This window comes from Meles meles, chromosome 15 (genome assembly GCF_922984935.1).
Source record: "Meles meles chromosome 15, mMelMel3.1 paternal haplotype, whole genome shotgun sequence".
NCBI lineage: Eukaryota > Metazoa > Chordata > Mammalia > Carnivora > Mustelidae > Meles > Meles meles.
In genome coordinates, this window is record NC_060080.1 from 73,520,862 (window position 1) to 73,532,600 (window position 11,739).

General features: G+C 46.4%; 1 protein-coding gene across 2 annotated transcripts in view; it reads right to left on the reverse strand.

The window, feature by feature from the left end:
* Positions 1 to 11,389, reverse strand: part of STON1 (stonin 1) — a 46,365-nt gene extending 34,976 nt beyond the window's left edge. The window contains exon 1 of one of the 2 annotated variants that reach the window (XM_045979830.1): positions 11,299 to 11,389. The gene's annotated coding sequence lies outside the window, so the exon portion shown is untranslated. The remainder of the gene's footprint in view (positions 1 to 11,298) is intronic. The other variant, XM_045979829.1, reaches the window with a different exon arrangement.
* Between the last annotated feature and the right edge of the window lie 350 nt (positions 11,390 to 11,739).

Sequence of the window (11,739 nt, forward strand, 5' to 3'; positions counted from 1 at the left end):
AGTGAGATTTGGATTAAGCTTCCCTTAGGGACCGACCTCTTGATGTGTGAACACGCAGTGTGTGTTTGGATTAATTAATCCTTTCATTCTCCACAGTGAGCATTCCTAACACCGTGCACCACATTGGTACAAGTGAAAACAGCCACAGTCCCTTACCCCAGCACACCTGTGTCCTGCACAGACAACTCCCACATCTTGCTAATGCAGGGTACCATGGGGACCCACAGCCTGATGCCTACTTAAGACAGGGGAGAGTGATGGTAGTAAGTGCGTGTGATGGTATGCGTATGTCCACGTGGCGAGGGAATGAACCACCAGTCCTGGCAGCTTGAAAGGCTTCAGGAAGAGCGGGCTTCTCAGTTGAATCCTGAAGGCTGATATGAATTAATCAGGCAGAGCGACCGGAGAGAGATGAGTGAGTGGGTGCTCAAAAACAGGGGAGCAGAGAGCCTGATGCTGCGGGTAGCCGGGCCCGGCTGGAGGCAGGACTTACCATGGGAGCTGCTGTGAGAGAGGCAGACAGGTGAGGAAGCCACAGGCCTGCTGTATATGCCAAGGGGGTTGATTTTATCCTACAGGCAATAGGATTCAGTGAAAGACTTTAGAGAAAGGAAAAGTGTTTAGATCAGAATTTTAGAAAGAAAGCTCTGACCATGGAGGACAGACTGGAAGGCAGGGAGATCCGAGGCAGGGAACCAGACAGGAAGTGATAGTCAGAATGCAGAAAAGAAACCAGGGTTGAACGTGATGGATCCTGCCTGCACACACTTAATTTTAAAGTCCGAAACATGAGAGGAGAGAAGAAACTGCCTTTCATGCCCGTCTCTCATGGCACGAGGGCCAGTTGCCCAAAGCTTTGCAGAATGACATCGTCACCATTCTCCACCGTGGCCTGGCGGAAAAGGGATGTGAGCTGTAGCTCCGTGACCAGTCTTGATGTGCAGGAGCCTCAAACAGTTAAGTGGTGGCTGCCGGCCCCACGTACATCAGCAGGGGGTGGGGGCTCAGAAGCACAGATGAGTCAAGTCCAAGCAAGCATCAAGTAAGAAACAGAACAGAAAAGCTCTAAAAAACAACAACAACAATACAGGGGCACCTCCTGGCTCAGTCGGTTAAGGGTCTGACTTCAGCTCAGGTGTGATCCCAGGGTCCTGAGATTGAGCCCTGCATCAGGCTCCCTGCTGGAGTCAGGGGAGGGAGCCTGCTTCTCCCTCTGCCTCTGCAGCTTCCTGTGCTCATGCGTGTGCACAAGCTCTCTCTCTCTCTGTGTGTCAAATAAATAAAATCTTTAAAAAAAAAGAAAAAAAAACACACAACAAAAAAACCCAAACAGGTCTTCACAAGAATGGAAGGCAAAGAGCACAGACCAGCTAGGAAGCCCATAAAGGAGCCGGCACCTGTCTCAGGCGGTGAAATTCTCCAGGAGGCAGAGAGCCGTTGGGGGAGCCCCTGCAGTGCTCTCTCCTGGGACTCCGGGAAGGCGCCCCCACTGGCCAGACGGGCAACAGGAAGGCCACACCGGTGCTGTGTTCGGCAGTGCGCCCCGCCTGAGGCTGGCTGAAGCCCACGTGTGCCTGCCAATGGGCACGTGTGAGCAGTTACGGAGAACATCTGGCAGGAGAAGGGAATGTGTGGGTGGGAAGCCGGCAGATCCTGACAAGCTGGGGCTGTTTAAACCCGGGTAAACCCTATCACGTGCGCTACAGAGCCACTGCCGCTGGGAGTTTAGAGTCAAAAGAATGATAAAGAGGATGAGATTGGAAGCCTAAAATAACAAGTTCTTTCCTTATGGGAGGAAAAACGCTCATCTAGGCAAGTCTGAGCCTTCTTGGAAACTGGAGGATTCTGACATTATTGCCCAGTTCCCAGGAATGCCTGAACCCCTATTTTGTTGTTGTTGTTGTTCCTGAAGATAACTTTCTGAAAATCAGGAGCACCTGGGAAGTAGCCCCTGTGCTACTTACAATGACCATGACCAGGCACCTTCCACTGAAGGAACCCACAGCCACCAGGGGTATGTTCACGAAATTTACGAGGCTTTGCTTCAGGCCACAAACAAGCAACAGGCCTGGAGCTGCACAAGAGGTTCTCAGCTGGAAAGATGTAAGACTGAAACATTTCTCTGTGTTGGTATTAACGGGAAGCTGAAGCCAAGAAAAGCAAGGTTTGTAGCATCAATTACTGTCTTCTAGTGCCTCCAAATTGGCCCTGAATATAAGTTACCCTGAGCTAAGGAAAAACACTCTCCAAGGGATGCACAGAGGCCAGTGTGACAGTCCTGTCTGAGTTTCTGGGCCATGGCTGTTTTAAATCAGATGCTCAGTGTTGCTTCCATGAAACTCTTGGCTTAGGTCTGCAATGGAAAAGTTATTTTTGTGCTCCAAATAGTTCTATGGAAGCACATCCCCATAATTCCAGTTATGTTTTGTTTTCATGATGCTCTTTTCCTGTACTTAAGAACAGTCATTGCTATCTTTATTACTCCTGATAAGACACTTGCAGAAAAGCTCTGGGCCAAGTACAGACTCCACAGGGCCCAGAGAAATGCTGCGGTAAAACAGGCAGATTTTAGGTCTTGTGAACTCTGAAGGGTATTTCTGTTCTTCTGCCCGCTATGGCTGCCTCTTCCTTATCAATTCCCCCACCCGCAATGACCCTTAAATTGCTCAGGAACTTCATGATCCCTCCTGGGAAAACCTAGTCCCAGAAGGCATTTTGTTATTCACTTCTTATATACTCTCTCTGGGGTTTCTGCGTTTAAAATATTATCTTCGGGGCACCTGGGTGGCTCAGTGGGTTAAAGCCTCTGCCTTCACCTCAGGTCATGATCCCAGGGTTCTGGGATCGAGCCCTGCATCAGGCTCTCTGCTCAGCAAGGAGCCTGCTTTCCTCTCTCTCTCTCCGTGCCTGCCTCTCTGCCTAATTGTGATCTATCTCTCTGTCAAATAAATAAATAAAAATCTTTAATAAAATAAATGTTATCTTCAATAAGGAAATAAAGAGTTTTTATCTTCAGAAGGACGGGAACACCAGTAATAAAGCAAAGAGAGATACTTGTGGTTAGGAGGGCATGGCTCAAAAGGAACAACATGGATAGTCAATAACAGTAAGGTCCATCAACAGGCTAGGAGGGCAACTGTTGGTACAGAAGCAAAATCAAAATGGTGATTCAAGGTATTAAGGAAATTTACCCAAGAGAAATCTACATTGATTACCAAGAAAACACAAGTTATTAGAAGGTATACGGATGGCCTCTCCCCAGAAGCTTTTCTGATTAGTCTGAAGGACAATCCTAATTTGAAAGAAATAGAGCAGCCAAGGGGAGATGACAGGAGACCACCACCTGTGAGCTTCAACCTATGGCAACCACTTGGTCCCTATCATTTCCTGTTATCTCACTTATTTTTCAGAACAACTTAAGGCGGTTCCTGTCATCACTGTTCTATAGAGAAGGAAACAGCCTCAGAGATGTTAAGGAACGTGCCTAAGGCCACTGCTAGGGTCTGAAAGTTTGTGTTCCCTCCCAAAATTCAAATATTGAAATCCTGATCCCAAGGTGATAGGATCAAAAGATGAGGCCTTTGGGAGGTAACTGGGTCAAGAGGATGGAGTCCTCTTGAATGGTATCAGTGCCCTTAGAAGAAGAGGCTGCAGAGGGTTCTCTCATCCCTCCTATCACGTGAGCACATAGTGAGAAGAAGGCTGTCTGCCACCCAGAAAACGGTTTTCACCAGAACCACGTGGGCCCCCTCACCTTGGACTGCTAATCTCCAGAACCGAGAAATCAACTTTTGTTATAGCAGCCCAAACACACTAAGATAGCCACACATCTAGTTAGTGGCAAAGCATAAACTCAAACCCAGATCTGCCTGACTCCAGAGTCTACTTCTTTTCCATTATCCCAAAGGGCTGATGAGAGGGCCAAGGGGCAAAGCCAAGGATGTTTGTTGATTTAGTTTCTTTAACCCACCGAGCCACCCGGGCGCCCCTGATTTAGCTTCTTTAAATGAATAGGTTTTGTTGGGAGGGTATGGGAAAGATATGCTTATATAGATTCCCTTAAACATTTCCTATAAATAGGCTCTGATGATATCAAACAACATTCCAGGAGATGCTGCCAGCCACATAGAAAGAATCATTCAGTATAAATCTGTCTGCACTGTTAGAGACACAAGTAAACACACATGCCCAACAGAGGGAGAACACCATCTCCATGATCAAAGGGAACAGAAACCTCTCCACAAAGTTTTTCTTTCAACACGGATATGAATTAGAATGCTGGCTGGTCAGCTATCAATGTTACTATTGAACATTGTACTGGAGGGTCTACCCAATACAATAAGACAAGAAGAAGATCATAAGGTATCATAAGGAATGAAAAGGAAAAGACAAATTAGTATCATTTTGTGACTGTCTACCAAGAAAACTCCGTAATATCTAGAAATAGACTCTTAGAACTAATGAGAGAAGTCAGCTAGGATGCTAGATATAAGACCAGAATCCCCAAATTAGAAAGGTTTCTGTGAGCCAGCAAATAGCCAATTTGAAAATATAATAAGAAAAAAGATACCATCTAAAATATCAACAAAATCTGGGCACCTGGGTGGCTCAGTGGGTTGAACCTCTGCCTTCGACTCCAGTCATGATCCCCGGATCCTGGGATCAAGTCCTATGTTGGGCTCTCTGCTCAGCGGGAAGCCTGCTTCCCCCTCTCTCTCTGCCTGCCTCTCCGCCTACTTGTGATCTCTGTCAAATAAATAAATAAAATCTTTAAAAATATATATATCAACAAGACCTACAGGAAACAAGTGCACAAGTTGTTCAAGGCATTTATAGGGGAAAATCACAAGTCACCATCCAACTGAATAAAAGGAGAAAATGGGAAGACCTAATATTGTAAAGGTATCAGTTCCTTGGAATATAATGTGAATGCAATTTCAATTTAAAAAATCTCAACATGATTTTGTCTTTGTGTCCAATCAGACAAATTAATGTTTATATGAACTTGGCTTCCAAGGAAGCCAAGAAATTTTTGAAAAAAAAATAAAAGTAATGGTCAGCGCTAGCAATTACTGTGTGATTCCTTGCATGCCAGGTACTATTCTAACATTTTCATACATTATCTCTTCCCAACTATCCTTGAAGTGGATACTGTTATCTATTTAAGAGACAAGGAGACTAAGAGAAATTAGGTACCTTGCCCAAGGTTATTTGGTACTTGTAGGAGTAACAACAGATGCAAGAAGACAATGGTGTAATATCTTCCAAGTACTCAGGGGAAATCATCGAGAGTCTAAAAAAATTCTACACTCAAACTCTCCTTTGTAAGAGCAAAATAAAGACATCTTCAGGAATATCAATACTTTCAAGTTTACCAAAGCCCTTTCAAGAAAGAACTTCAAAATTCACATGAAGAAAAATGAACTCAGAAGGAAGAAGTGGGATGTCCAAAGTAGAAGTCTTCAAACTGCACTGAATAAATAAAACAAAACAATGCACCAGCGTTCCTCATTTTATTGCACTTTGCAAATACTGCATTTTTACAGATTGAAGGTTGGCAGCAACCCTGCATAAAACAAGTCTGTCGAAGGGGTGCCTGGGTGGCTCAGTGGTTTAAGCCTCTGCCTTCGGCTCAGGTCATGGTCTCAGGGTCCTGGGATCGAGCCCCACATCGGGCTCTCTGCTCAGTGGGGAGCCTGTTTCTCCCTCTCTCTCTGCCTACTTGTGATCTCTCTCTCTCTGTCAAATAAATGAATAAAATATTAAAAAAAAAAAAACCACCAAGTCTGTCGGCACCATTTTTGCAATGGCATTTGCTCACATGTCCTTGTGTCACATTTTGGTAATTCTCAAAATATTTCAAACTTTTTCATTATTATTTTTTAAAGATTTATTCATTTATTTGACAGACAGAGAGTGAGGGGAGGAGCAGAGGAAAAGAGTTTTCAAGCAGACTCCCTGCTAAGCAGGGAACTAGATGTGGGACTCAGTCCCACAACCCATGAGATCATGACCTGACCCAAAACCAAGCTGGATGCTCAACCAACTGAGCCACCTAGGTGCCCCTCAAACTTTTTCATTATAATTATGTGTGTTATGGAGATCTGCGATTAATGATTACTACTCATTGAAAGCTCAAATGATGGTTAGCATTTTTTAGCAATAAAGAATTTTCTTAATTAAGGTTTGTACATTTTTTTTAGAAGTAATGGTATTGTATCTCAATAAAGTACAGTATAGTGTAAACATAATATTTTTATGCACTGGAAGCCAAAAAATTCATCTGACTCCCTTTACTGCCATATCCACTTTTTTTTTAAGATAATATTTAGTTATTTTGAGAGAGAAAGAGAGAGCATGGAGGGAGAGACAGAGGGAGAAGAGAATCTTAAGCAGACTCCACTCGGAGTGCAGAGCCCAAGGCAGGGCTCAATCCCAGGACCTGAGCTGGGACCATGACTTAAGCTGAAACCAAAAGTCGGATGCTTAACCAGCTGAGCCATCCAGAAGCCCCTGCAATATTCACTTTGCTGCAGTGGTCCAGGACCAAATCTGCAGTATCTCTGAGGGGTGCCTATAAAGTAGGTGAGAAAAGTGGGACTGCAGGAATACAGGCAGAAAATACAAGATGTCTAATGATACCCTATAGACATGCTAAAAACAGGCCACTAAGTTGGCTCTGTGCTTCCTATGGGCCAAAAGGAAATGAGAAACGGTCAATTAGAGGACTCACAGCATCCACAAGACGAAACAGCCAAGTTGCTCGCAAGAGCCATTCCTGACCCTGAGACCAGAAAGACCTTCCCCACGTAGTGAAGTGGATCCAAGATCTGGGACATCGGTCCAAGTATGATAACCTGAGAAAGAAGTCCTTGAGTCTTCCATTTTTTCCCCAACAATTATTTAGAAGCATCAGCCTTCTAGAATCTCTTCCTTGAAGAAGAGAAGAAATAAAGCCTCCTACTTAAGGTGTGTTCTTTGAATGACTATGTGTTTAAAAAAAAAAAAAATAAGAAGAAGATCCAAGCTTCTGGGGCTCTTTAGGTATTTTCCAGGAGGATGGATAAGATGACCTCTGGGGGCCTGGCTGCTGTGAGGGTACATGCTGTTACAGGATGTGGGCATTTTTCCCCAGACTACCCCTAGAATCATTTACACTGAATATTTCCACCTCCACTAAACCAATTCATTTTGCCAATGCATGAGATCACCCACATGGCCAAGCTTCCAAAAAGTAGTTTATTGTGGGGCTCATGACCCACCTGCCTTTGGCTCAGGTCTTGATCCCAGGCTCAGTCAGGCTCCCTGCTCAGTGGAGAGCCTGCTTCTCCCTCTCCCTGTGCTGCTCCCCCTGCTTGTGCACTCGCTACCTCTCTCTCTCTGTCAAATAAATATATGAAATCTTAAAAAAAAAAATAGCTTAGGTAATAAGCATCAAGAGGTAATAGTTGTTCTCTTTCTTTCCTGTTCCACAGTAAATCCTCGACCTATCCACCCTGAAATTCATGTAACACATAGGCAAACGGGAGCCTGGGAACTTCCCCTGGGTCTTCCTACCCATCACATTCCCCTGACAATGCCAAGAACAATGAAAGCCCATACTGGCAGAGCTCTGAAGACATAATTTGCCTGGTCTACTTTAAAAATCCTGCCTTCTACCAGGACTGCCCTGAATCCCATGGGGTTCCTAGAACTCCAGGCTGCCTGGGAAGCTTCCAGTGAATTTGGGATAGCTTTTGTGGGTACAGTTGGCTCCCAAGGGCAGGTGAGCTACTGCTGGCTAAGTCTGGAGCAATTCCCAAGGACTTCCAAAGAGAAGTGATAATGAAGGACAGAAAAAAGGGAAGACAGAGACATTTTACAATTAACCAAAATATCAGTTTTTACTAAAGCACAAATACTTTGCCTTCCCTTTTCCATATGGTTTTTTTTTTCCTTATAATTAAAATCCTATGAAGAGTACATGGCTGGGAGATGGTAAACAGTAGTGATTGAGATATGTAGACTTTGGGCACCGACCTGAATTCAAGATCGGATTCTAGCATGTAGTGGCTATACAACCCTGGCGAGTTACATCTCTAATTTTAGTTGCATAAGAATAATTGTTTCATGAGAATAAGAACAGCATTACCTCACAGAGTTTTAAAATGAAACACCATAGGCAAGTGCTTTATACTCAATAAATGTTAGCTATTCCTACTGCAAAAAATCTGACAAATACTGGCAAGCACAAAAAAAACTCAAAAGCACCTCTAATCTTATCATCCACTTGGATGTGTCTAATTCCAGTATTTTCTGGATGTATTTGCAAAGAGTGAGATTACAGTGCTTTCTATTTCATAACCTGCTTTCAAAACTTAACACCATACCCAAAGCATGTTCTATGCAATCCAGTACTTCATACAATATGATTTTGAAAGGCCACATCGTTTGGGTTATTTTACTTCTTAACAAACCCTGCCCTCCTTCCACTCTGCAGACCTCACCCTTCATGTATTTGCAACTCATCTACCTCTCCAGATGACAAGTGGCTGTTTCCTATTGGCTAACTGGGGATGCAGCTTCTTCTTACCATGCAGATGACCTGCTCCTAGGCCTTCCCCTTACTGGCCTGCATCATAGCCCTCACGCAGATCAGCCTACTGAGCTACAGGGCACACCACCCAGTTCAACAAGATTCCCTGAAGCGGCACGAAAGCTAAACGAGGCTGAAAGGCAATTTCTTTCCCCACAGCATAACGCTGACTTCTAGAGCATTAAATGCTCTATTAAAAAATCTCAGGAAGAGGAAGAGACAAAAGATGTTTATCTGAGTGCATTGTTTTTCTAAGCAACAGGGCCAATCCAGTTCAAAGCATACAGGCTTTCTACTGGAATGAAAGTCAACAACAGTTCTTATCAATGACGTTTTGAGACCATCACAAAACCTTACTAATTCATACTAATGGAGAACTGTCAAACTGAATCAGTGGAGAAAAATGAATTACATCTTTTTTTTTTTTTTTAAAGATTTTATTTATTTATTTGACAGAGAGAGAGATCACAAGTAGGCAGAGAGGCAGGCAGAGAGAGAGAGAGAGGAGAAAGCAGGCTCCCTGCGGAGCAGAGCCCGATGCAGGGCTTGATCCCAGGCTTGATCCCAGGACCCTGAGATCATGACCTGAGCCGAAGGTAGCGGCTTAATCCACTGAGCCACCCAGGCGCCCCACATCCTTTTTAAACTAAACTCCTTTATTTCCAATTAAAAAAAAATTTTTTTTTTTTTTTTAAAGAAAACTTTATTTCCAGGGTTCAGGGTGACTCAGTAAGCAGCTGACTTCAGTTCAGGTCAGGATCTCAGGTCCTGGGATGGACCACCCCACAGTAGAGTTCCATGCTCAGTGGGGAGTCGGCTTGCACTCTCCTTCTGCTCCCCCCCTCCCCTGCGACCCATGCCAGAGTTCTCTCTTTCAAGGAAATAAATAAAAATCTGAAAAAGAAAGAAAGAAAGAAAGAAAGAAAGAAAGAAAGAAAAGGAAAGGAAAGAAACTTTATTTTCAAATAGTTTAATACCTTGCCCAGTTTTGACAGGTTGCTCAGCACCTGATCTAACACATTTGTTACAAGCACATTTAGTGCTCATACAGAAAACAGGAATGGCTAAAGCTGCTGAGCAGAGCTTTCTCCCTAAAAACAATAAAAGTTCAATACCCCTTGTGATCCTGCTCACACATCTCACTTCTCAGGAAAACTCTTACTTCTTAGTCATATGGACACAAACCTCAGCTGGGCTCTCCCTCACATCTCCCTCCAGTTCTGAGGGAGTGGGCAGAGGCTTGCCATATCAACCCATTCCTATTCCGAAAACAGAACCAAACAAAAACCCTCCAGATTCCAGACTTGATCTGCCCAGACCCATCTGAGAATTAACAAGCTCCTAAACACCCAGAGAACGAAGCCTGTCATGGAAACACTGATTCAACCCTAATGAGAACCGACCTAAAACCACACAAATGAACTAAACATTCTTCCACCCAATCATAAGCAAGCTAAAGCAACAGCCTCAGGAATGAAATAAGGGAGGTTGTTTTTTGCTTTGTGGTCCCGCTCATTTTAGCCTCTTCCACTGCCTTGACTTTGCAACTGTTTTGAGAAAGTGGGAGTGGGGGAGGTGAGAGAAGCGGAGCCTGCGGGAGCGCGGGAGAGCGGGAGAGCCGCGCAGAGCGCCCACGCCAGGCCGGGACGCCAACAAACACGGCAGCTTCTGTCAGCAAATTATAACTTCTGGCCTGGGGGAGGCCAACAGGCTGTTCGGGGCAGTCTGAAAACAAGCCGAACTGAACTCCCATCTCCCACAACACTTAAGTGTGGAATGAAGTCCTTATTTTCCAAAGATCGGCTTCTGCTCACTATTTTTAGCCAGCATTCCTTTTCTAAAAATCTCTCCTCTTTTAATTTTTTCCTGGGTTTTAATTTTTTTCGGAATTAGAAAGGCTAAGTACATAAAGTGACATTATTCTTGGAAGAAAGGAGAGTTGGAAAGGCTAAAAAACAAACAAACGAAAAACCCGAAACTGTCCAACCGACAGAAATAGGAAAATCCTAAGGAGGGATATATTTTAATTTCCTCTTGGACCCACAAGGTCGAGTTTGTGAGTCCCGGGGACCCAACACCAAATCCCAGGGAACGTAATTCCTGCAGGAAATGTTGGGGCAAGCGTGGGGGGCCCCCGCGGCTGCGGCCCCTCGTCCGGGGTCATCGCCTACTAGAGCTACAGGGACAGCCGCGATGGAGACACCAGCTGTGGCCGGAGGCTGAGGGACCAGAGCCTCTCAGCGAAGGGGCGGGGGAGGGGCAGCAGCGCGGAGAACCAAGGCAAGAACGAGGCAGGTGAGAGTCCCGAGGTGGGGGGATCCAGAGCCCCCGAGGGAGGGTGACTCGGGTCGGGGAGGCCGGACCGCGCGCGGGTTTGTACGAGCCCCCGGCCGCCGCCCTCGGAAGCGTGTCTGGGTTCTTTTCTTTGCTGTTTGAGTTTTCTGTCTCTTTAGAGCCGGACCCAGGTCCCAGCGGCCGCAGGGCAGCGGTGCGGAGGGGAAGCCCGGCCGGGGCCCGCGGGGGAACACCTCTGGGGGCGACAGGGGCGGAGGGAGGGAGATGGGGCGCCAGCTGAGGGCGCCCAGCGAGCCCGGGAGATGCCCGCGACCGGGGGGCGCCTGAGCTTCCCGCCCGCAAACTTTCCCAGCCAAGTGGGGGTGGCCCCACCCTAGAAAGGGGGATCCCCATGCCTCCCCGACTGTCCCCTGGGGCTGGTCACTCACGGGCAGCGCCGCTGGGGCTCCGACTCTGGCCGCCGCCATCCACACCGGAGGAGGAGAGGGAGGAGGAGGAGGGGGAGGCGGTGGGGGTGGTGAAGAGGGAGGAGGAGGGGGAGGGGTGGCGGAGAAACGGGGAGGAGGAGGAGGGGGAGGGCCCGGAGCCAGCAGGAGTGGCCGAGCGGGGAGGGGGCGGCCACTCCGCAGACACTCCCGTCGCTGCCCCGTCCCGTTCCCAGCCGGTCCCTCTTCTCTCCTCACTCCCTCTTTTCTGCCCTGGATTCCCCCCAAAGCCTTTCTGGTGTCTGATTCCACATTCTCTTCCCTCTGGCGCGTATTTCTTCCCCTGAGTCTTGGGCCTCCAGGACAGGGAGAGCATGCTCCCTACCGCAGAAGTTGGTGGGGAGGAATTTATTTGAGCTACATACAGTAGATGAGTATAGGACA